This window comes from Podarcis erhardii (assembly GCF_964252035.2).
Source record: "Podarcis erhardii genome assembly, chromosome: 1".
NCBI lineage: Eukaryota > Metazoa > Chordata > Lepidosauria > Squamata > Lacertidae > Podarcis > Podarcis erhardii.
Window position 1 is genome coordinate 36,110,506 of NC_138497.1, and position 22,251 is coordinate 36,132,756.

Genomic DNA, 22,251 nt, shown 5'->3' on the forward strand with positions numbered 1-22,251 from the left:
CAAACTATATTTAAGGTAATAATCAGATTGTCAGTCCTTTCCCCCATAAATTCAGGGAGAGAGGGGAAAATAGTGGAAGTGAACAGCTGGCTTCGCAAATGGTGTAAACAGGAACGGTTTGGATTCTTAGATCACGGACTGCAGTTTCTTGAAGATGGACTTCTGGCAAGCGATGGGCTGCACCTCACAACGGTTGGGAGGAATGTTTTTGCCAAAAATCTCAGAAACCTCATCAGGAGGGCTTTAAACTGACTAATGTGGGGGAGGGAGACAGTGCTCCTGAAGGTAGGAGTCTATCAATTGATGAAGATGATCATCCAAATGTCATAGACCAAATGGAGCAAACAGCACGCAGACCTAGTGGTGGGAGGAAAAAATCCTTAAATAAGAGACACGGGGGAATGATTAATGGACTTCAATGTCTGTACACTAATGCGCAAAGCATGGGTAATAAACAAGATGAGCTTGAGCTCTTGGTACAGCAAACTAAATATGACATAATAGGCATCACTGAAACCTGGTGATATAAGTCCCACGACTGGAATGTAATAATGGAGGGATACAATCTATTTCAAAGAAACAGACCAGACAAGAAAGGAGGAGGAGTGGCGTTATATGTCAGGGATGTGTATACCTGTGAAGAGATCCAAGATTTAGAACCTCAAAGCCAAAGTGAGAGCATTTGGGTCAAAATTAAGGGAGAGAAGAATAACAGGGACCTCATTGTGGGAGTTTACTATAGATCCCCAAGCCAAACGGAGGACATAGATGATGCCTTCCTGGAACAGATGGCCAAGCATGCAAAAGGAAGGGAGATAGCAGTAATGGGGGACTTCAATTACCCGGATATTTGTTGGATGTCAAACTCAGCCAAGAGCATAAGGTCAAACAGATTCCTCACTGGCCTTGCAGACAACTTCGTTGTCCAGAAAGTGGGAGAAGCAACAAGAGGAACAGCCATTTTAGATCTGGTCCTAACAAATGTTGATGACCTGGTTAGTGGGGTAGAAGTGGAAGGATCATTAGGCGCGAGTGATCATGCTCTTCTGAAGTTTACTATACAGCGGAAAGGAGCAGCCAAGCATACTAGGACTCAATTTCTTGACTTTAAGAAAGCCGACTTCATAAAACTTAGGGAAGTGCTGGGTGAGATCCCATGGACAGTAATACTAAAAGGAAAGGGAGTTCATGATGGCTGGGAGTTTGTTAAGAGGGAGATAGTAAAAGCACAACTTCAGGCAATACCAATGAGACGGAAACATGGAAGGTGCCTAAAGAAGCCAGGGTGGCTATCTAAAGAACTTTTAACTGAGTTAACATTAAAAAAGGATGTGTACAAAAAATGGAAAAGGGGGGAAACCACCAAAGAGGAATTCAAACAAATAGCCAGCACGTGTAGACACAAAGTCAGAAAAGCTAAAGCACAGAATGAACTCAGGCTTGCTAGAGAGGTTAAAAGCAACAAAAAAGGCTTTTATGGGTATGTTCGTAGCAAAAGGAAGAACAAAGAAACAGTGGGGTCACTCAGAGGAGAAGATGGTGAAATACAAACAGGGGACACAGAAAGGGCTGGACTCCTTAATGCCTTCTTTGCCTCAGTCTTCTCCGATAAAGAAAACAATGCCCGACCTGAAGAATTCGGAGCAAATGATTCAGCAGAGGAAACACAGCCCAGAATAACTAAGGAGATAGTACAAGAATACTTGGCTAGTTTAGATGTATTCAAGTCTCCAGGTCCAGATGAACTGCATCCAAGAGTATTAAAAGAACTGGCAGATGTGATCTCAGAACCACTGGCAGTCATCTTTGAGAATTCCTGGAGAACAGGCGAAGTCCCGGCAGACTGGAGGAGGGCAAATGTTGTCCCTATTTTCAAAAAGGGGGAAAGAGAGGACCCAAATAATTACCGCCCAGTCAGTCTGACATCAATACCAGGGAAGATTCTGGAGCAGATCATTAAGCAAACAGTCTGTGAGCACCTAGAAAGGAATACTGTGATCACCAATAGTCAGCGTGGATTTCTGAAAAATAAGTCATGTCAGACTAACCTGATCTCGTTTTTGAACAGAATTACAAGCCTGGTAGATGAAGGGAACGCAGTGGATGTAGCCTACCTTGATTTCAGCAAGGCATTTGACAAGAGAAAATCCACTCAGTGGATTTGTAACTGGCTGACTGACCGAACCCAAAGGGTGCTCATCAATGGTTCCTCTTCATCCTGGAGAAGAGTGACTAGTGGGGTGCCACAGGGTTCTGTCTTGGGCCCGGTCTTATTCAACATCTTTATCAACGACTTGGATGATGGACTCAAGGGCATCCTGATCAAATTTGCAGATGACACCAAACTGGAAGGGGTGGCTAACACCCCAGAGGACAGGATCACACTTCAAAACAACCTTGACAGATTAGAGAACTGGGCCAAAACAAACAAGATGAATTTTAATAGGGAGAAATGTAAAGTATTGCACTTGGGCAAAAAAAATGAGAGGCACAAATACAAGATGGGTGACACCTGGCTTGAGAGCAGTACATGTGAAAAGGATCTAGGAGTCTTGGTTGACCACAAACTTGACATGAGCCAACAGTGTGACGCGGCAGCTAAAAAGCCAATGCAATTCTGGGCTGCATCAATAGGAGTATTGCATCTAGTTCAAGGGAAGTAATAGTGCCACTGTATTCTGCTCTGGTCAGACCTCACCTGGAGTACTGTGTCCAGTTCTGGGCACCACAGTTCAAGAAGGACACGGACAAACTGGAACGTGTCCAGAGGAGGGCAACCAAAATGGTCAAAGGCCTGGAAATGATGCCTTATGAAGAACGGCTAAGGGAGCTGGGCATGTTTAGCCTGGAGAAGAGGAGGTTAAGGGGTGATATGATAGCCATGTTCAAATATATAAAAGGATGTCACATAGAGGAGGAAGAAAGGTTGTTTTCTGCTGCTCCAGAGAAGCAGACACGGAGCAATGGTTCCAAAGTACAAGAAAAAAGATTCCATCTAAACATTAGGAAGAACTTCCTGACAGTAAGAGCTGTTCGACAGTGGAATTTGCTGCCAAGGAGTGTGGTGGAGTCTCCTTCTTTGGAGGTCTTTAAGCAGAGGCTTGACAACCATATGTCAGGAGTGCTCTGATGGTGTTTCCTGCTTGGCAGGGGGTTGGACTCGATGGCCCTTGTGGTCTCTTCCAACTCTAGGATTCTATGATTCTATGAAATTCAGAAGATATTACAATTTTCTGTAAATAGTTCTCAAGAAATGTTTTCTCTTTCCTGCTCCTCTACCCTTAAAATGAAAAGTTAACTAATACACACTGTAGAGAATAATTAATATATAGGATGATTATACAAATTAGCAATAAATATTTTCCATATCACAGGGACGCGGGTGGCGCTGTGGGTTAAATCACAGAGCCTAGGATTTGCCGATCAGAAGGTCGGCGGTTCAAATCCCTGCAATGGGGTGAGCTCCCGTTGCTCGGTCCCTGCTCCTGCCAACCTAGCAGTTCGAAAACATGTTAAAGTGCAATTTGATAAATAGGGACCGCTCTGGCGGGAAGGTAAACGGCGTTTCCGTGTGCTGCTATGGTTCACCAGAAGCGGCTTAGTCATGCTGGCCACATGACCCGGAAGCTGTCTGAGGACAAACGCTGGCTCCCTCGGCCTATAGAGTGAGATGACCGCGCAACCCCAGAGTCGGTCACGACTGGACCTAATGGTCAGGGATCCCTTTACCTTTACCTTTCCATATCACTGAAAACAATTACAAGGAAAAGTATTGCACAGAGCAGCAACTTTTAAAACTATTGTACTGTAGACCACTGTCCTAGTTTGCTTGCTCTTACTAATCACAGAACCTATGTAATGGCACTTGACAACTATTCCAAGCTTCTTCCTAATTAAAATTCAGGCTCCTCTGCATTCTGATGCAGCTGTACTGCATTCTAAATGCAAAAGAATGAACACAAAGGGGACAAGAAAAAGGGTGAAATTATTCTAAGCAGAGGATAGGTACTGTTAGTGACAGAGAAAGGGACAAATCTGAGAAGTTTTAGCATTCAAAACATTACTCAATGTAGATTCCTATAATACAGCCATAGCATTGAAGGTTGAATGAGAGACTGAAGGACAGTGACTGCTCCCCAAGGCAGCTGCAAAGAGAGCCACTATTCAACTTTTACTAACCCTGCTGAGGGCCAACTAGCTCATTCTTTTATTAAAACTGATCATTCATGAATCAATTATGGAAACCCATACCCAAATAATCTGTTCTATCTGCTGATTTTATTATAATGCACCAGAGATAAGAGAATGAATGAACAACCAAGCACTGCTTAATATATCAGTGGGTCCAATGGACCCCAGTTCCCATGAACAAGATTCCATTCACACGGCACTCCAACTGGAGTGAGGAATGGGAGGTACACCTTGCATATTCCTCTTTCCCCCTAGAGTCCTCTGTATCTCCTGAAAATCTTCTCCGGAAGGTTCGGAGACACTCCAGAAAAGTGTGAGGAGTGGTGCCAGTATGTCGGGGGGAGGGGGCTACTGGTCCTTTCCATTTGCAAAGGGCAACCCTAAATCCAACCCTCTATGCTTAGCAGCTTTGAGCTACCTTAGAAGTAGGAAAGAAGGACAGAAATGTTGAAAATAGAATCTTCATGTGTGACTTTTAAATTTAAAAAAAAATGCTGAGTATCCACATACGATAGGATCCAGAAAAGTACATGCAGAGCTCTTCCAATCCTTTCCCTGTTGTAGACTCCCATGTTTCACAGCTATCTGAATTTAAGAATCAGTGGACCTTCTGGACAGAACATGGGATGCTGCAGTGGAAGGAAGGGAATCAGCAGAATTCAAGAGTCCCCCTGCACAAGTAGAAATACTTTTCTGATCACACATGGTACCTCAGCATCCAACCCAAGGAGTTGTTGTTTTTTAAGTTTAATTTAGTACATGTGTTAATTACTTATAGTGGACATAAGCAAAGATAAGTCGTAAGATTGAAACACCAAATTGGAGTTTTAATTTGGTAACCTGACTCCAATAATATACGGTACCTATGCATATATGCCATAAACAAAAACTTAGAGCAAGTCTCTAATTGATTGAGAGCATACACCCATCAAAACCAATGTCCTAAATTGTAAATATTTTGCCTGCAATACAATAAAGCTAGAGACAAGAATTCAATATGTATCTCAAGTTTTCTTTAATTTACCACAGCAATTCCCACTGCCAAGGCAGGAAAATATTGCTCAGCTTAAAAACCATCTTGCCTCAGTGGCTGCATAAACCACTGCACAGAAAACATACACTAATGAGTACTCAGTGCTCATCTGCACAAACATGTAACTTCTTTTGATTGGGGCCTTTATGTGACCCACATTTTGGTTCATTCTCTCCTCTCCTAAAATATACTGAGTCACTGGCATAATAATAGTTTGCAATCAAGACTATCCTTTGTATTAATGATATACATGGTTAATTTTAATCTAGTGCCTCAGCAGTTGTCTACTGGGGTACTCAAAGGCTTTTTTTTTTCTTCTGAAACAAATATTTGGAGAACAGTTACTGTTCTGCTTGAATCTACATTTGAAATCATTTTTTCCTAGAGAAACTTGCTTGATATTGTGTTTTCATGGTTCAGAGACTAATTGCCATATTTGTAGTGAGGAAGGACAGATGTAGTTTCCTGCGTGACAGATGGCCTGGTGGCCACGGAGGACTGTTTTGTCTTCCTCTGTAGAATGGAGTGTTTTTACTGAAACATATTCCTCAGCCTCCAGCAATTCCTGCTCTCCTGTTGTAGCACACAATCTGGATTATGTTGGTTAATCTGCTCAGAATATCTGAAAGCATTCCAGTCTGGCACAGTTGTGATATGCAGTTTTCTTCTTAACCCTCTGACCTTGAACGTTTAAGGGATGCTCCATATATACCACCCCAAACTTGGTAACATAAAAAATGCAAATATCCTTTAACTATCACACATGATTTGCTCCTTTAGCAAGCATCCTCTTTGGCCAGTCTAGTGTGACGCAGCTGCTACTCCCTTTCAATTCTCAATTTGTTTGGGCCTTGCCCTCTATACACATGTTGTGGGGAGAGCCCAGAGGCACTGGGCATAAAGAAGAGGCAGTAGATGTATCTGCCTCACATCCAGTACTGTAAAGAAACAAGCTGGGACACACAACCATTCACACATTTCCTTATTCTTAATCAGAAGAACTGACACTCAAGTAGTCAGTGGCAGCTGTCTCACATACAGTGTTCTATTTACAGGACAGGGTACAACTAAAGCTGCAACTCATGTCCTTATTTTTTATATCTCAAGGACAAGGCCCAGAAGAACTGAGAATAAGGAAATGAGTGCCAGCTGAATCTGCCTCACAATTACTGCTGGGCTCCTGAGGGAGTACCAGGTAGTTAGAATGGCTGCCCTTGCTACTTGCCAACACCAGTCCCCTGTGCTGTTTGCCAATGCTATTGGTCATCCATCAGGGCCTAACCAAGATCCAGGGGAGACTTTCTTGGAAGAAGAAACATGGAACTCCATGGAGAAATCCAGCACAGCTAGGGACTAGGACAGGCATAGGCAAACTCGGCCCTCTAGATGTTTTGGGACTACATCTCCCATCATCCCTAGCTAACAGGACCAGGGGTCAGGGATGATGGGAGTTGTAGTCCCAAAACATCTGGAGGGCCAAGTTTGCCTATGCCTGGACTAGGATGAGCCCCACAGTCATAAGAGAGCCCAAAATTTCAAGTACTATGGACATCTCTCCTGGGCCTCTGGCAACCCCTCCAATCACATCCAAATCCTGCCTTTGATTCTCCACCACAAGCTGAACAGCAAAGTCAGCAGTGGACCCAATGCGAAGTCCAGAGTAAGAGTGCACATGCCAGGAGGAGGGTCAAAGAAGATTTATCTGAGAGCAATAATCTAGCAGAAGTCTGTGAAAACGGACTGGTAATGAGGATGTAAAATATAATGAGGAAATGAGAATCAGTGTAGAGTAGTGGTCAGAATGCTAGACTAGGACCTGGAAGATCAGGGTTCAAATCCTCACTCAACCATGAAGCCCACTGGGTGACTTTGGGCCAGCTGCTGTTTCTCAGCCTAACCTACCTCAGAGGGTTGTTGGGAGGATAAAATGGAAAGGAGGGAAAGTGTCATATCAGTGCCACATAAGCTCTTTGGAGAAAAGATGGTATATACATGTATGTATGTATGTATGTATGTATGTATGTATGTATAAATAACTATAATTATCTCCATCTCTCCTACATTCTTCCTAGTATGATAAGTCCTGAGCAAGCTCCATCTCCCCCTCTTGTTCTACTCCAGCACTAGGTGCTGGTCACAGACATCACACCATTGGTACCCATCTACCCTAATAAGTCTTTATAGTAAGGGGAATGTTCTAGGGAACCTTCAAACCAGGTGCTGTCTATCAACCATAAAAATGGGGCTGGTGAAGGAGTGAGTTTCATTTCCTAGCCTACTGAGTTTCTAACCTTCAAAATGCTTTTCTAGCCTGTTTTTTACTCATAAGAAGGATTTGGCAAAGGAGGGATGAAGCACTTGGTCCATCCTGTCAGCTTCTCTTATGAGTAATAAGCAGGCGTGTAAAATCTTTTGTAGACTAGTAATAAGGCTGAAATACGCAAGAAAACACAAGTTTAAGGATGGGGCGGTAGTGGCATATCACCCAGCAAAGAATAGTCGGATATCTTGGTTTGACTAAGTACAGCTAAAATAAACTGTAATTTCATACATAACAGGAAACTTTAGATGAAATCAATTCTGAATGAAAGCCGAATTTTTTGCTCTTTTCTCTTATGCCTAGAGAGGGAGAAGGAATGTGACTCGAAGACTCACCATGGCTCATTTGTGATAATTTAAACCATGATGTAGATGCTTGGCTGGTTTAGATTTCAATTTATTTTATAGCAATTTGGGGTTTTTTTGCTGCAGCAAAAAATCTCAAACAATGTGGCTTTCACCAGTGCAGACAATGAGACTACTTGTGACCACAAGAGGGCACTTTCGCAAAAAACAAAAAAACACCACAGCATGTCCTTCAGGAGGCACTATTACAGCATGTAAAGGCAGCTTTGGGGACAAGAAAGACAGGCATATAATCAACATGTCAAGCAGCACACTGGTACCTGAAAATGTGTTGGAGACTATTCTCTTGTGAGATATAGGTACAGAAATAGAAAGAAGTCATGAAGGATGGCATATTCCAGCATGAGTAATCAGTAGAATGATGTTTGAAAAAAGCAGATATAGATGAGGCAAAAAGAGAGTAAAGTCGGTAGTAAAGCTCCAAGACTGGGCATCTTGAGTGAGGAATACGCAACAGGGATACAGAACAAAAAGACTGTAGTCTAAACCATAAACTAATCACTTTAAAAATAGGTAACAATTCTGCTTTTTCTGAATGAAAAGCAGTCATCATTTGAATCAGGGCCCATCACTGTTTCCTACCAACTGTTATCCCTGCTTCTGACTGATATTTGCCACCAAAGGCTCTATTTACTCTCAACAGCACAGAAACCAACTGGAAGTGATGTTCAAGCACTTCTCTTATGTTCCCAAAACAGCAGGTAGCAGTTATTTTGGATAAAATGCAATTTTTGAATACTTTTCAACAACCCCAACCCCAAGTACATTGCAATAATCTTCTTTCTAGCATGGTTGACACAGGGCCACTTAAATACTGGCTCCTCGCTGCTGCTTTGCTCCTTCCCTTGTGCAGCTAGCGAAACAAACCAAGAAAGTTGGCTTGCAATAAACATTAGCAAGACATGGGTGACAATGGCAAATCAGCTATGCATCCAATAAGAGAGCTCGATCTAGGAGTACTCCTAAATATTTAACTGATTGTTAAAAGCAAGTGTTTATCTAATCCAGAAAAGGACATCAACTACAGAGTCAACAGACCTCCCCATCATCAATATATTCAACTTCTCTGGACTGAGTTTCAGTTTATTCACCCAAATCCAGTTCAACAGAGACCTCAGACATCAGATTAGAACAACAATTACTTCATCTGGACTAGATGAAAAGGTGTTATCAAAATACCAGTTACTAATGTCACTAGCTTTTAAACCCATATGAGTGTATCCAATGTTATGCGAGCAGAAGGGCAAGGTCATGAAACTGACCTTTCCCCACCTCTTCTTCTCCCTGTAACCCCCTGACCTGCCTCATCTGTAAATTTGGGAAGGGGCTACCAAACATTGTGGGCTGTTTTATAGGATTGCAGTGCCTGGCGTGTCTGGTCCATGGGGTCACGCAGAGTCGGACACGACTAAACAACAACAAGTGGGAGGCAGAATCATCCGATACCTGAAACCTAGTGAAAGTGGTTTAAGATTCGTCCACATGATTTAGGGCAGGATTGTCCCTCACCATATCGTATCCCAAGGGGGGTTGAGTTTGCAGCTCTGCATCTATACACTTAAAAGTTCCTCTGGTAGCCCTCTTTTTAACCATACATTTTGGAGAAACAGTTTATGGGCGAAAGGCTTGATTATCAATTGTTTCATCAACATTTTGTTGCCCATGCTGTTGTATTTGGATCAACCTGGACTGTAACTTAGCTAGTTTGGTGAGAATGTCACTTTGGTCATTAACAGGAGATGCTATACTAGAATTTGTCGTCTTGGTTGCCAATGGAGTTTTACAGAAGCCACTTGTTAAATTCCCAACTCCTGACATTCAAGGTCTCTAAAATAAGTCTCAGTTGTTAGTAATGTGTATTAAGCATATAGGATGAGCATATGAGCACAATCATAGTTAGCAAGGAAGCAGCATCCACTGAGAACAGGTCAAAGGCTTTCCAAAGACCAGTTTCCTTAGGAGCCTTTATTGATTGAATCCTTCTGAAAAAAAGTTACCGAGTCCTCCCTCCAAGGTGACCTGTAGAAATCTAAAGAAATTAATTGTCATAGATAATTCAGTCACTAATTAAAAAATCCCCCCTTTCCTTATGATATACTGCAAGTTGATGAGAGTTGCAACAATTATTTGAATATGACAGCTGATGCAAAAATTGTTTTCTAACCAAACTCTAGCCATATTTTAAACTGACCATATAAAACTTAGGGCAACATCACCTTCACAAGAAAAGAAGTGTGATATATGAATACTAATTGCCCAGTTCCTCGGGAGAGGTGAGAACCCTAAGAACTGCATGCAAGGGGAGGAGAGTAGCATCCTTCTATGTGGAAAGCTGTGATGTTGCTTGCAAAGGCAGAAAGGCTGGAAGAGTGTGACACTGAATTCCACCCATAAATGTAAATTCATGCAAAGACCACCATGAGCAAGTGAAAAACTTGTACATTAAAGCTGCACTCACACAATCAAAGCCCTGCTACCTGCCCCTTTGCTGCAGCTTTTCTCTTCACACAAGCTGCAAAGCAGACTAGGAGGCCAGAGTTAACCAGAGCTTCCTGTTACATGAGTAGCAGGAATTATGGTTAATGGCTTCTAAAGAAGCCAACTTTCTTGGTTTGTTTCGCCAGCTGCACAAGGGAAGGAGCAAAGCAGCAGCAAGGAGCCAGTATTTAAGTGGCCCTGTGGCAACCATGCTAGAAAGAAGCCAAGAATATAAATTGTTGAAATGATCATACTTCACTAACCGTCTTCCTCCTATGCATTACTTACTGAGTAAAATAGGAAATAATTTCTTAGAATTTATCAATCAGAGTGACATTAATTGTTCACCAACACTGATTTAAAAAAAAAAAAAAACCTTAGATGCCACTAAATAATTCCTATGTATAAGTTAGCAACCAGGTACAAGGACTCAGTTATACAGCTATTGCAAATATGATGCTTAATGAAGCCTAAGCAATTGGGAGGAAACTGCAGAACTGCATGCTGTTTCACTTATCCTACTCTTCTGAAGAATAATTTTTCCCTACCAAGCTTAACCACAGTTAATCATTATATCAGCAGCAATGTTAGCTGTGAAGAAGACTAACCAGATTCCTTCTTAACCCAAGATGTAGATCTACATACTAAGACATTACTGTATGTTTTATTCAAGCAGACCACAAATACTGACCGATCCATGTTAACTTTTTCAGGCATTAACATAATTGATAGGACAGTTTGGGAAACAGGCATTTTGCATTTATAAATATGCTGATGATTTTTGCTTTGTATTAAATAAAGTTTTATTGGCTTAACAGGGAGAATATGAATGGCTAGACCCAGATTAAATTGGGTCATGGTTTAGTCTCACAGAAATCAATGGTGTTTAAGTTTGTTATAACTAACTTGTCCCATTGATTTTAATAAAACTAAAACGTGACTAACTTCCTCTGAATCAAGCACTACAATATTTAACTGGATAGCTTAATCAGAAGCTTCTGTTTTATTCTAACATGAATGACCCATATTTGAGCTGCTGGGTATTTCAAACATTCAGTTTTCAAATGAAACAACAGCCACGTTCAGGCATGCAAACTCTGTATCAATAGACAAGGGCACACATGCAAGTCCCATCCTTAACAAACCCAACTGCATCAACTCTTAATGCTTAATTCTCTGCAGAGAAGCTGAATGAATTCTTTGCAACAGTCCTCACAGCAGAAGATGGAGGACAGATCTCTGTGCCCCAACTAACTTTTTATAAGAATGGAATCCGAAGAACTGAGGCCAAGGGTGGTGACAATATACATGTTCCTTGCCTTAATGTTAAATTACAAACTTACAAATCACCATGTCTGAATGGCATTCACCTTAAAGAACTCAAATGTGAAGTTGCTGATCTTCTAACAAAAATATGTAACTTGTCCCCTATATCAGCCTCCACACCAGAGAACTGAAGAGTGTATAATTTAACTCTTTTTAAAAAAGAGGATGCAGGAAATTACAATCCAGGTATCTTAACATCTGTTCCAAGAAAAAAATATGTAAAGCATAATTATAGCGTTACCAGGCATATCAAAGAACAAGTCATGCTAAAGCAGAACTAGCATGGCTTCTGCAAGGAAAAGCTCTGCATCGTTTTTAGAGTTCTATAGATAGGATTGAGTCCATTGATACTGTATACTGTACTTAAGACTTTCAAAAAGCATTTGATAAAGCACCTCACCAAAGACTCCTAAGTAATAGACTTAATAAAGGTGCTTAAAATTATGCATAATACTAAAACCTGGGGCCATCCTATGAAGGTAAAAGTTGAAACATTCAAGACAGAACTAAGAAAATACTTGTTCAAAGAAGCACTATGGATTCACTCCAATGAGATTAAGTGATGGCTACCAATCTTGGCAGTTTTAAAATATTAGACCAATTCATGGAGAACAGAGCTATCAATGATGACCATGGTCTACCTCCACGGTCAGAAGCAGTGTTCCTTTGAATACTAATTCCTGAAAACTGAAAAATAGGGAGAGAGCTCTCTTGCCTGCAGACTTCCCATAGGCATCTGGTTGACCACTATCAGAACAGTATGCTGGACTAGATGTGTCTTTGGTCTGATCCAACAGGGCTCTGTCTTAATCAAAATCTCCCTACATCAAAATATAGTTGTCAGGATTCCACTGAAAGGAAGAATGCAATTTTTAAGTTGTGGATATAGCCATAAAATCATCTAGGGCTTTTACTACTGATTCCCAGTTCCCTGTTTGAGTAGCTTGGGATTACAGTCTTCCCACCACCCCTGATCGCAAAAACAAAAAAAACCCTTGATGGAAGCTGGGTTCTTGGCTTCGCTGCATGCTGGGTCATGTAGTTTCGTTCCTCCTGTTTGCACAGCAATGAAACATCCCCCCAGTGTTACATTGTGAATCCTTGCTCGTGACACCTATTGACAACACCATAACCCCACCAGCAATACGGCTGAGTGGCATTATGCGTATATTTAGTTTGTGCAAATTCAACTCCACAGCAGGACATCTGTCGTTCCTGCAAGAGTGGCAAGGAACCCTTTTGTTTTCCTTACTCCTCCATCCCTCTGTTAGGATCCCATCCACCCATCCAAAGGTCCATTCCAACCTTTTTCTTCTCATCTCCAGGACCTGCAAGCCTTCATCTCCCTCCCCCTGCCCCACTGCCACCTCTTCCTTGTTGTTTTTTTAGCATTTCCTGGATTCTTCCCCTTGAGGAAAGCTCTTTCCCCCAGCCAGAGAGGAGCTCTCTAGGCTCATACATGGAGGAGTGGGGGGAGGCAGCAGAGAGACTAACGAATGATATGATCCAGTGGGAACCCAGGCCACCCATTGGCACTTCCACATCTTTGCCAACAAGTCGTGATACCTCACAGCCAGAACAGGGAAAGGTGGAGAGTTAGTCACACACTTAAATCACTTTATGTGTGATTTAAGGAAATGCTGGCTATACCTGATGTAAGATTTGATTGTAACATATTCCATTTCCTTAATAATCAGCTGTGGCTGCCTCCCACTGTGCAAGCCCCCATCCCATCCCACCCCTAGAACTTGTGCTGGTTAAGAAGATGACAGGGTGACAGAGCCAAACAGGCCCACTACACAGCATACTGTGTCTGGGTCAAGAGCTGTAGAGCAGGTGACTTTTCTTGCCACCCTTCTCTGTTTCTATTTGGTGTCCTCCTATCACAGAGAGTTGGTAGGGGAATAAGAAGCAGGGAGAAGAAAGGTGCTGCAGGATGCAGACTCCCACCAAGATTGTAACATATTTCTGATATGAGGAGCCCAAGGCTTATAGGTGTGAAGGGCCTATAAAGGGAACCTATCACCCTCCAGACATTGCTTTGATCAGTCCTGACCTTTGGTCATGTTGGCTAGGGCTGATCGGAGTCCTGCACATCTGAAAGGTGACAGGTTCCTAACCCCTGGCCTAAGCAGTATGTACACATTGAACATAATTGCCATCAAGCATAATAAAATGTCTATCATTAACAAATGCATTCATGGACCTTTGACCTGATCAAGTAGGGCTCTTCATATTTTCTTCCCTGTGTGGAGGTCTGTGGGCTTTTATTCACATTTGTTTAAATGCAAGAAAAATATATCACACTATGAGGGAGCCTGGTAAAGCAGGATCCTTATTCATGCAAGGCATTTAAGCAAGCCTAAAAATAAATCCTCACATATCTTGCCCATTTAACATGGAGGAAGATAGAAACAGAGCACCAAGAGCTGCTGGGACACTGGGAGCAGGGTTTGCATGCCCTTGCTCTCTACCTACACATACAGCATTCACCTGTTGAGGCAAATGTCTGAACACACCTAGTGTACAGACACAGTTTTTGACAGCAAGTACATGCAAAACACAAAGGGACGCAGGTGGCACTGTGGGTTAAACCACAGAACCTAGGACTTGCCGATCAGAAGGTCGGCGGTTTGAATCCCCGTAACGGGATGAGCTCCTGTTGCTCGGTCCCTGCTCCTGCCAACCTAGCAGTTCGAAAGCACGCCAAAGTGCAAGTAAATAAACAGGTACCGTTTCCCTCGGCCAATAAAGTGAGATGAGCGCTGCAACCCCAGAATCGGTCACGACTGGACCTTATGGTCAGGGTCCCTTTACCTTTACATGCAGAACATAGTCTGAGTTAACTAATGGTGCAGACCACAGCCAGAGTTCACGAACTGCAGTAACTGCTGCAATTCATGAGCACACATATCACTAAATATATTTGTACACAGTAATGTTGGGATCCAAAATGTTGTTCCCAGGTCCATCAGTGCTAACCACTACTGGTAATTTGCTGGCTGCTCATCCATTTTCTGAATGCACTACACAAGGTGAGACAGCCCCTCACTCTTTTCATAACTTTCCCCTGCAATGAAGGTACCGTATTTTTCGCTCTATAAGACGCACCAGACCACAAGACACACCTAGTTTTTGGAGGAGGAAAACAAGAAACAAAATATTCTGAATCCCAGAAGCCAGAACAGCAAGAGGGATCACTGTGCAGAGAAAGCAGCGATCCCTCTTGCTGTTCTGACTTCTGGGATAGCTGCACAGCCTGCATTCGCTCCATAAGACGCACACACATTTCCCCTTACTTTTTAGGAGGGAAAAAGTGAGTCTTATAGAGCAAAAAATACAGTAACTTGAAGGGAGAAGAATCCCATTTTGTGTCTGGCGTGAGAACCCAGCCTACCCTACTCCATGTGTTTTTGCACACAGAGAATTTAGGAGGGGGTAGTCTCATCTTTCACTTCTTATCAGGCTTTGGATTTAAAAACAACTTTTAAAAAAAACCCTCTGTTTGAGTTGCTCTTGCTGCTTCCAACCTTCCACCTAAACCTAGCAAGAATAATCATATCCTTCTTCACACTAAATACTGATGAAAGTTGGAAGTAGCAAGGAGAAAGTCTAACAACATGCTGGGAAGTAAAATCCTGACAAGTCTACAGTGCAGAATGCCCCCAAAAGACAAAATACTCAAGCTCACACACTGACTTGTGTCACCTCAACAGGTTACAGATTTCATTACTCAGTTTCTAAGCTTCAAAATATTTGTACAGCAGATTCACAGTGGAAAAGACTCAATGCTTTCCCAACTATTGCTTCCATATCTAATGCAGGGAAACCAGGTCACTTAATCATGTGTGAGCCACACATGATTAATAGTGTTGTGCAAATATTATGGGAGTTTTTTTGCTTTTTAAAAGTTTGAATCAACTATTAAAATAAGGAGCCCATATGTTCAAAGATACTGATAATTAGTATAGTTTCAAATGTTTTGCTTATATCAAGTAAAAAATAAAAATCAACAAATGAATTATTTGGATTAAAAGCAGCTTTTCAAAATAAATATTATCAGTTTCAATGACTACATATTGCCAATGTAAATGTTTGAGCACATTGTCCTATTAAATATTTCATAACACATTGTCAAAGTCCTTCCAACAATATAAGTACTCCCCGCAGGAGAAATTTGTTGTATCATTTGATTTACTGTGGATATATACATTGTTGTCAAATATACAAAGAATCAAAGTAGTTATTTCCTTCTCCTTTCATAAAGTTAGGGTTTAAAGTAATTAAGGCAACTAAGTAAGTTATAAATATTAAACACCTCATATTACAAACACCAGCTAACTTAAATAATGGACCAGCTCATTTGATAATATTAAATAAATTTTGGTAAGCCTGACTATTTCAAACCTATCTTCTAATGAAACAGATATTAGAAGTGAACATGAACAGCAAGGTTCCAAGATGTTTCACAAACCCATCAAAAACTTTACTTATACCAGTGTTCCATAAAGTGTACAGACTTCTTATAATAGTATCAGAGAAGCAATGCAACAAATCCTTAGTAAATGCACCAGAACAACTATTTAAGAACTTTTTGATGAAGCTCTGTGTGTATGTGTACATGTACATGTATATATAAAACATGCACATGCTTAGGAAGTGAAATCTTATTACATTCCTTAAGATCGTGATCTGTTAAAAAGTCACACTAGACTATTAGCAGACTAAAAATAAAGAACTCATCTAGAAATAACAATACTGAATCTTCAATACAGGTCTTTCACTACACTGTTCTGATGTTAGTGGTTTATGGACTACAGAGTATATTATTACTGATTAAAATAGGCTCAGTGGGGGGAAAGATGTGATGAGTTATAAACAGAAAAGAAACAAAATAATTCAATAAAATTTTACTACCTGGAGATTGAATAAATTCTTGAAACATATTTAAGATACTGAATGATTGTATTTGCACTACTCTACTAGAACTCACAGAAGGAAAATTTTGTACAAAGAAAAATGCTAAAATGGTCTTGCAAGTTGTAAATAGCATTTGCAAACCAATCCACAAATGAAGGCTGAATACCTGGATTAAGCTTTAAATCATACTTATATATGTATGTATATGTAAAAACAACTATTTCCTCTAAAAATGTGAAATCTAATGTTGCCCAGGTAGATCACCAATGCAGCGAGACCTCTTCCTCTCCCCAACAGTCCCACTTTCTTCAATCTGCTCCTCAATTCTGGAAGTGGATTTTGATAGTGAGCAGAGGGCTGCAGGAGGAAGGGGAGGAATAGGTCCTCTTGCACAAGCGGAAGTCCACTCTGCTGGTGAATGAACACGATTAATTATCACTCATAATAACCATTTACTTAGCTCATTAGATGCCAAACAGCTAATGGTTTTTAACATTAAGTTAGAATTAACTAGTGAAGTTTAGAATTAACTAGTGTTTACTCCAAATTTGGGGCGTATGACAGAGTATTTTAAGAGTTGAAGGCTACAAACCTACACATACTTGCCTGAAAGTACCGGTAAGTCCCATTGAATTTAGTGTGACCTCTGAGTAAACATTACAGGATTGCACTGCAAGGGGGCAATCCCAAGCATTCTTAAGATTTTTTTAACTCAATGGGACTTTGTACAAACCATGCTTAGGCTTGCACTATAACTGATGTATCATGACACTAACTTTCACAGGCAATAGTCTTTATACAGTACTCACAACTAACTTTACCAATTAAAAACTTGTGGACTGAAATCGTTAATATTCTGAAACAAATATATACTACATAAAAGAAAATAAATACATATACTCGATTGTAAAAAAATTCATAGTTGTCCATGCCAGAGAGATTCTATTATGAACTCTCCATTCATTTTTAAATGGTGATCACAAATATGAATTCCATAATTCCTTTCAATGAAAACTGTCTAAACAGGCAGCTGAAATGAATGTGCAATTGATCCACAAATGTTTGGATCAATTGTACTGCCTTTTTTATTGTGCAGTGTAGACTTAAGAAATCTCTGCCAATTGCAGTATCTAAGCAAGAGGGAAAATACACTAATTATCTCCAAAAGCCTAAACTTAACATGCACACCCACCCACTGGCCTATTTTAGTCTGGATTTAAAACATTTCCCACCTACTTTTCGGGCAAATCTGCGGCACTGGAGTTGCTGAAAAACCTCATGCACAAAAGGACATATGGGAAGGTTTCCACACTTTCCCCTTCTCTTCACCCTCCCACTAAAGTTATTGTGCATCTTTCCCACGTCGAACTGTCACTCCCAGACTCCCATCTAGAGCTTTTCCTTGACAAGAGGAAATCCGGGGTGGGGGTGTTTTTTTGTTTTTTACAAAGGCAAGAAAGAACACGAAAGAACTGCAACCAGCAACACGCACAGCCCCCGCCTCCCACCGCCGTTTCCAAAAGTCCTCCTATCCACCCTATGGAGTTGGGAAGGGTTGGAGGGGGAAGAGGAGCAGGCCACTCGCGCCTGAGAGGAAAGTTTGCTATGGCGAGATGGGGGGGGGGAGGAAGAGGGAGAAAGAGAGAGACGACCAGAAAGAAGAGAAACAGGGGGTGGGGTGCTGGAGAGAAAGGCAAGAACGGAAGACCTACGGTTATTATTATTATTATTTTAAAAAAGCAGAAAGAATGGAAGGGGGGTCAAGCAGAGGAAGAAAGGAGGTGGTAGGTTGCCCCTTTCCTTGCCGTCTCATCTCCTCCTCCTCCTCCCTCGCTGGGGGGGGGGGGGCCGTGACCAGCTGGCAGCCGCCGCCGCCGCCACCAGAGCCTGGTAGAGCAGGCTCCGACCCTCCCCGCCGGCTCAGGCCTTCATCACCTGTCTGGGACCAAAGCAAGCAAGCAAGCAGGGGAGGCGTCCGACCATTCCCCTCCCCCTCCGCGGGGTGTGTAGGTATGGAGCAGACTCGGACGAGGCAGGAAGGAAGGAAGGAAGGAAGCGAGGAAGGAGAAAAGAAAAGGCAGCTCCGGTCTTCCCAGTTCTCTCACTCACTCAGCAGTTCCTGCTGCTGCTGCTGCTGACGGCGGCCCCATCCCTCCTCGGAACTGGCGGCAGCCTCCACCTCTCCGGCGGCTGCAGCAGCAGCAACCGCCCCGACTCCCGAGCCCCAGGGCTGCTGCTGCTGCTGCTGCTGGCGGCGACGGCGACGGCGGCGGCGGTGCGGCAGCTGATGGGGCTGGGTGTAGTTGTGTGGGGGGAGGGGGGGGAGTTGGGAAGGAGGAGCGGTTTCTTCCTCCTCACCTCAGTCTCCGGCTCTCCCGCGGCACCATTCCCGGGACTCTCGCTCAGCGCCGGCGGCTCGTCGTCGTCGTCCCTTTCCCGGACCCGCAGCTCCCTCAGAGGAACTCCCGGCGGCCTGGCCCCATCTCTCCTCCTCCTCTTTCCTCCTCCTCCCTCCCTCCCTCCCTCCCCGGTGATCTGGGCTTAGTAATGGCGGCGGCCGAGCCTCCCCGGCACTGGCTTCGCCGACGGAGCCGCTCGCCCGCCCGCTCCCTCGCGCCTACGCTCCGCCGCCGCCGCCGCCCCCCCCACCTCCTTCCCTCGCTCCCTTGTTTCCCCGCCCCCACCTCTAACTTTACCTCAGCAGCTTTTCCCTGCCTTTCCCTCCCTCCCCCCTCCTCCCAGTTCTCGCCCCGCTGCCGCGGCTCAGCGCGCGCGCTCCCGAGGCCTTACCCGGGCTTTTGCGCGTGCGCGGCAGAAGGACCTTGTGTAGAGAGACGTTTCCGTTCCTTCCACGGGGCGGACGTCGCGAGGCTCCTCCGGTGAAGCCCTGCCCACGCGCCGCCGCCGCTGCCGCCGCCGCCATGCGCGCGACACAGCAGCCTCTCGGGCGCGAGCCTGGCCGGGTTGTATATGTGTGTGTGTGTGTGGCCGAAAGCGCCGTCAGGAGGAGGAGGAAGGGAGAAAGGAGGCGGTCCATAGTCCCCGCCTCAGCCCCTGGGATTTTTTAAAGGAGTGTGTGGAAGTACAGTAAAGAAGGGACATTTTGGGACATGCACACACACCCCGGGGCGCGCGGTTTATGCCCGTAGCCGTAGTCCTTGGAAAACCTGTGGTGGCATCCTCGGCTCTTCTTAAGGGAGGGAGTGGGCGAGCGCATCGCCTGCGAAATGTGCCTGCGACTGAAGAGAGGAAAATCCAAGTGGGCAGTTAACTAAAACTCCATACTTGAAACTCCAGTCGCTCGGAATTAATACCTTTTTTATTATTAATCTAGCCATCCACCCAAGCATTCAGGACAGTAACTGCAACAGGAGAAGTGACTTAAACAAGGCTAGCCGATAAGCTGTAACCAACATGGAAAGGGGAGTTGAACCTTCCCATCTGAGCTTAGCTCGAGAAAAGTTAGCAACAAGTGTACTGTATGAGGACTTTGGGCAAAGTGCCCTCTGGCAGCTCCCCTCCTTTATGGGGGGGGGCAGCATATTAACCTGGCAGGAAGAGGAGGTGGAGTCAGCCATGGGCATAGCCAGAATTTTTGTTGGGGGGGGGGCATAACCTCAGTTAGCTTTGTATTTTTAATGAATTTTCTTGATTTGGGGTGGCAGCTGCCCCCCCAGACTACACCCATAGAGTCAACAGTGTGCCAGGTGGCCAGGATGTGTGCGTTCTTAAGCAGTTCTGTTCTGTTCTGAAACTGAAGTGCCCCAAGACTGTATGTGTGATTTAACTTGCAAGGAGAGCAACAGGGAAAGCCCCCTGCGTTGTGAGACAACACTGGTGTAAGCTGTAGGCATTTGCCACCCACAAACTCCCAATTAATTCTGGAGTCCAATGCCATGTCTAATACAAGTAACACCTACTTGGCCACTAATCTCCCACTGAGAGTATATGGTTCCTAGGCAGATATCAATTTATTTGTAAATTTTCTTGCACATTAAATTCTTGGATTTCTCCGTTGATTTCTATGCATGGCTTTCACTTCCTTTCTTGTGGCCATTAAAAAAACAACTTCTGTCTGTGAACCACAGTAACCTATCCAAACAATGAGAGAATTCTTTCTTCCCATTTTATATTTGTGTTTCTTCCTCTTTCATTTTCTTGACATGCTATTCCATTCCCACCCACCCCCCACAGTTACTCTACATTTCATGCTCACTGAGCATGCATGCTCAGTCGGGGGGGGGGGAGGGTTCTACCTTAGGGTTTTCCTGCTTATGTTTTTTGTACTTCTGCAAACCTTGTCATTCCTCAGAGTCTGTCAATACACCTTGTGTTGGGATAGTGTTGTTTTGGCTACATAAGCACTGACACTGTCTCCTGAAGATCAGAAATAGAATATTAGGTGGAAATACTGCATTCCATGGAGAGTGTTTCAGCCTAGCCTTCTCCTGACACACTAACTTCTCATGTGCAGATAATATTTAACATGACAGAATGTTCAAATACATTAAATGTACATTTATAAGCAACAGGTCTTCCTGCGTGCCAGAGAGTAGCAAGCAACTAGATGGTTGGTGTTGTCAGCTTGTTTCCCGGGGAGAGATGGAAGAAAAATTCTTTAAAAAGTCCCTCCAACACCCAGCATTATTGGAACTACAATATAATAATAAGTGCATGGGATACTAGAGTCCTGTGTATACACATCTTAGTTCTGGATTCAAGGAAGTGGAGTTGATATGTATCAACCATGTATGAACAGAGAAACCAATACAAAACACCTTCACTTGCAGATTTCTTTTGCTAAATCGCTATTAGATTAAACTGATCAATGGGAAATGTGTGTTGTTCCCTTTCTCTGCCAGAGGCAAAAGAGCACATGGCACCCTGTCCCCTCCACCAGCTGCATACATACCATGCATTGAAAGTACATTTCCCTCCCACAAAGAATCCTGGGAACTGAAGTGTGTTAAGGGTGCTGGGAATTGTAGTTCTGTGAAGGGTAAGTGACAGTAGCCAGCCGCATTATTTTGGAACCTAGAGCACAAAAATACCAGAGGTATGTAAGTGGAGATGTTTCCTGATGTTACTGCCCCCACCACCAGTAAAAATGCAGTAATAACAAATTAACAATTTGCTGACATTTCATGACACACATAATTGCTGCCTGATTCTGCCTAATAGTAGGACCACCCTGTCTCTGAGAAAGATGTGACAATTCATGGTGAAATGTTTGCAACAGCAGTCATAATTAAAATTAGATTAATGTGTTTATTTAATGTTGTGCTTCAGAGATGGTGCAGAATAAATTTGAAATTCCCTATCCATTATTTGCAACACCAATGTTATTCTATTGTGCTTCCTTCAGTTGCATGGGCTGTGTGCTTTTACCTGTTTGTTCTACTGCTTTTGATTTATTTACTTTGTATTTTCATTTTAATTGTAAGTTGCTGCAGGAAGAGTGTACTCTTGAAGGTATGAGATACAAATCATGTAAACAATTAAATCCAGGGGTGTACCAGTGGGATAGGATAATTATCTCTGGAATTGGTGCTACCTAGTCAGTGCCATCATTGCACTGTCTTAAAAACATCATTGCACGTGATGGAGGTGTGGAAGTA

General features: G+C 43.0%; 1 protein-coding gene across 3 annotated transcripts in view; it reads right to left on the minus strand.

The window, feature by feature from the left end:
• ARHGAP5 (Rho GTPase activating protein 5) overlaps positions 1–19,556 on the minus strand; it is a 43,484-nt gene extending 23,928 nt beyond the window's left edge. For 2 of the 3 annotated variants that reach the window (XM_081858444.1, XM_081858446.1), the window contains exon 1: positions 18,992–19,146. The gene's annotated coding sequence lies outside the window, so the exon portion shown is untranslated. Of the gene's footprint in view, positions 1–18,991; positions 19,147–19,423 lie in introns of those variants that run through there. The other variant, XM_081858445.1, reaches the window with a different exon arrangement.
• Positions 19,557–22,251: the final 2,695 nt, after the last annotated feature.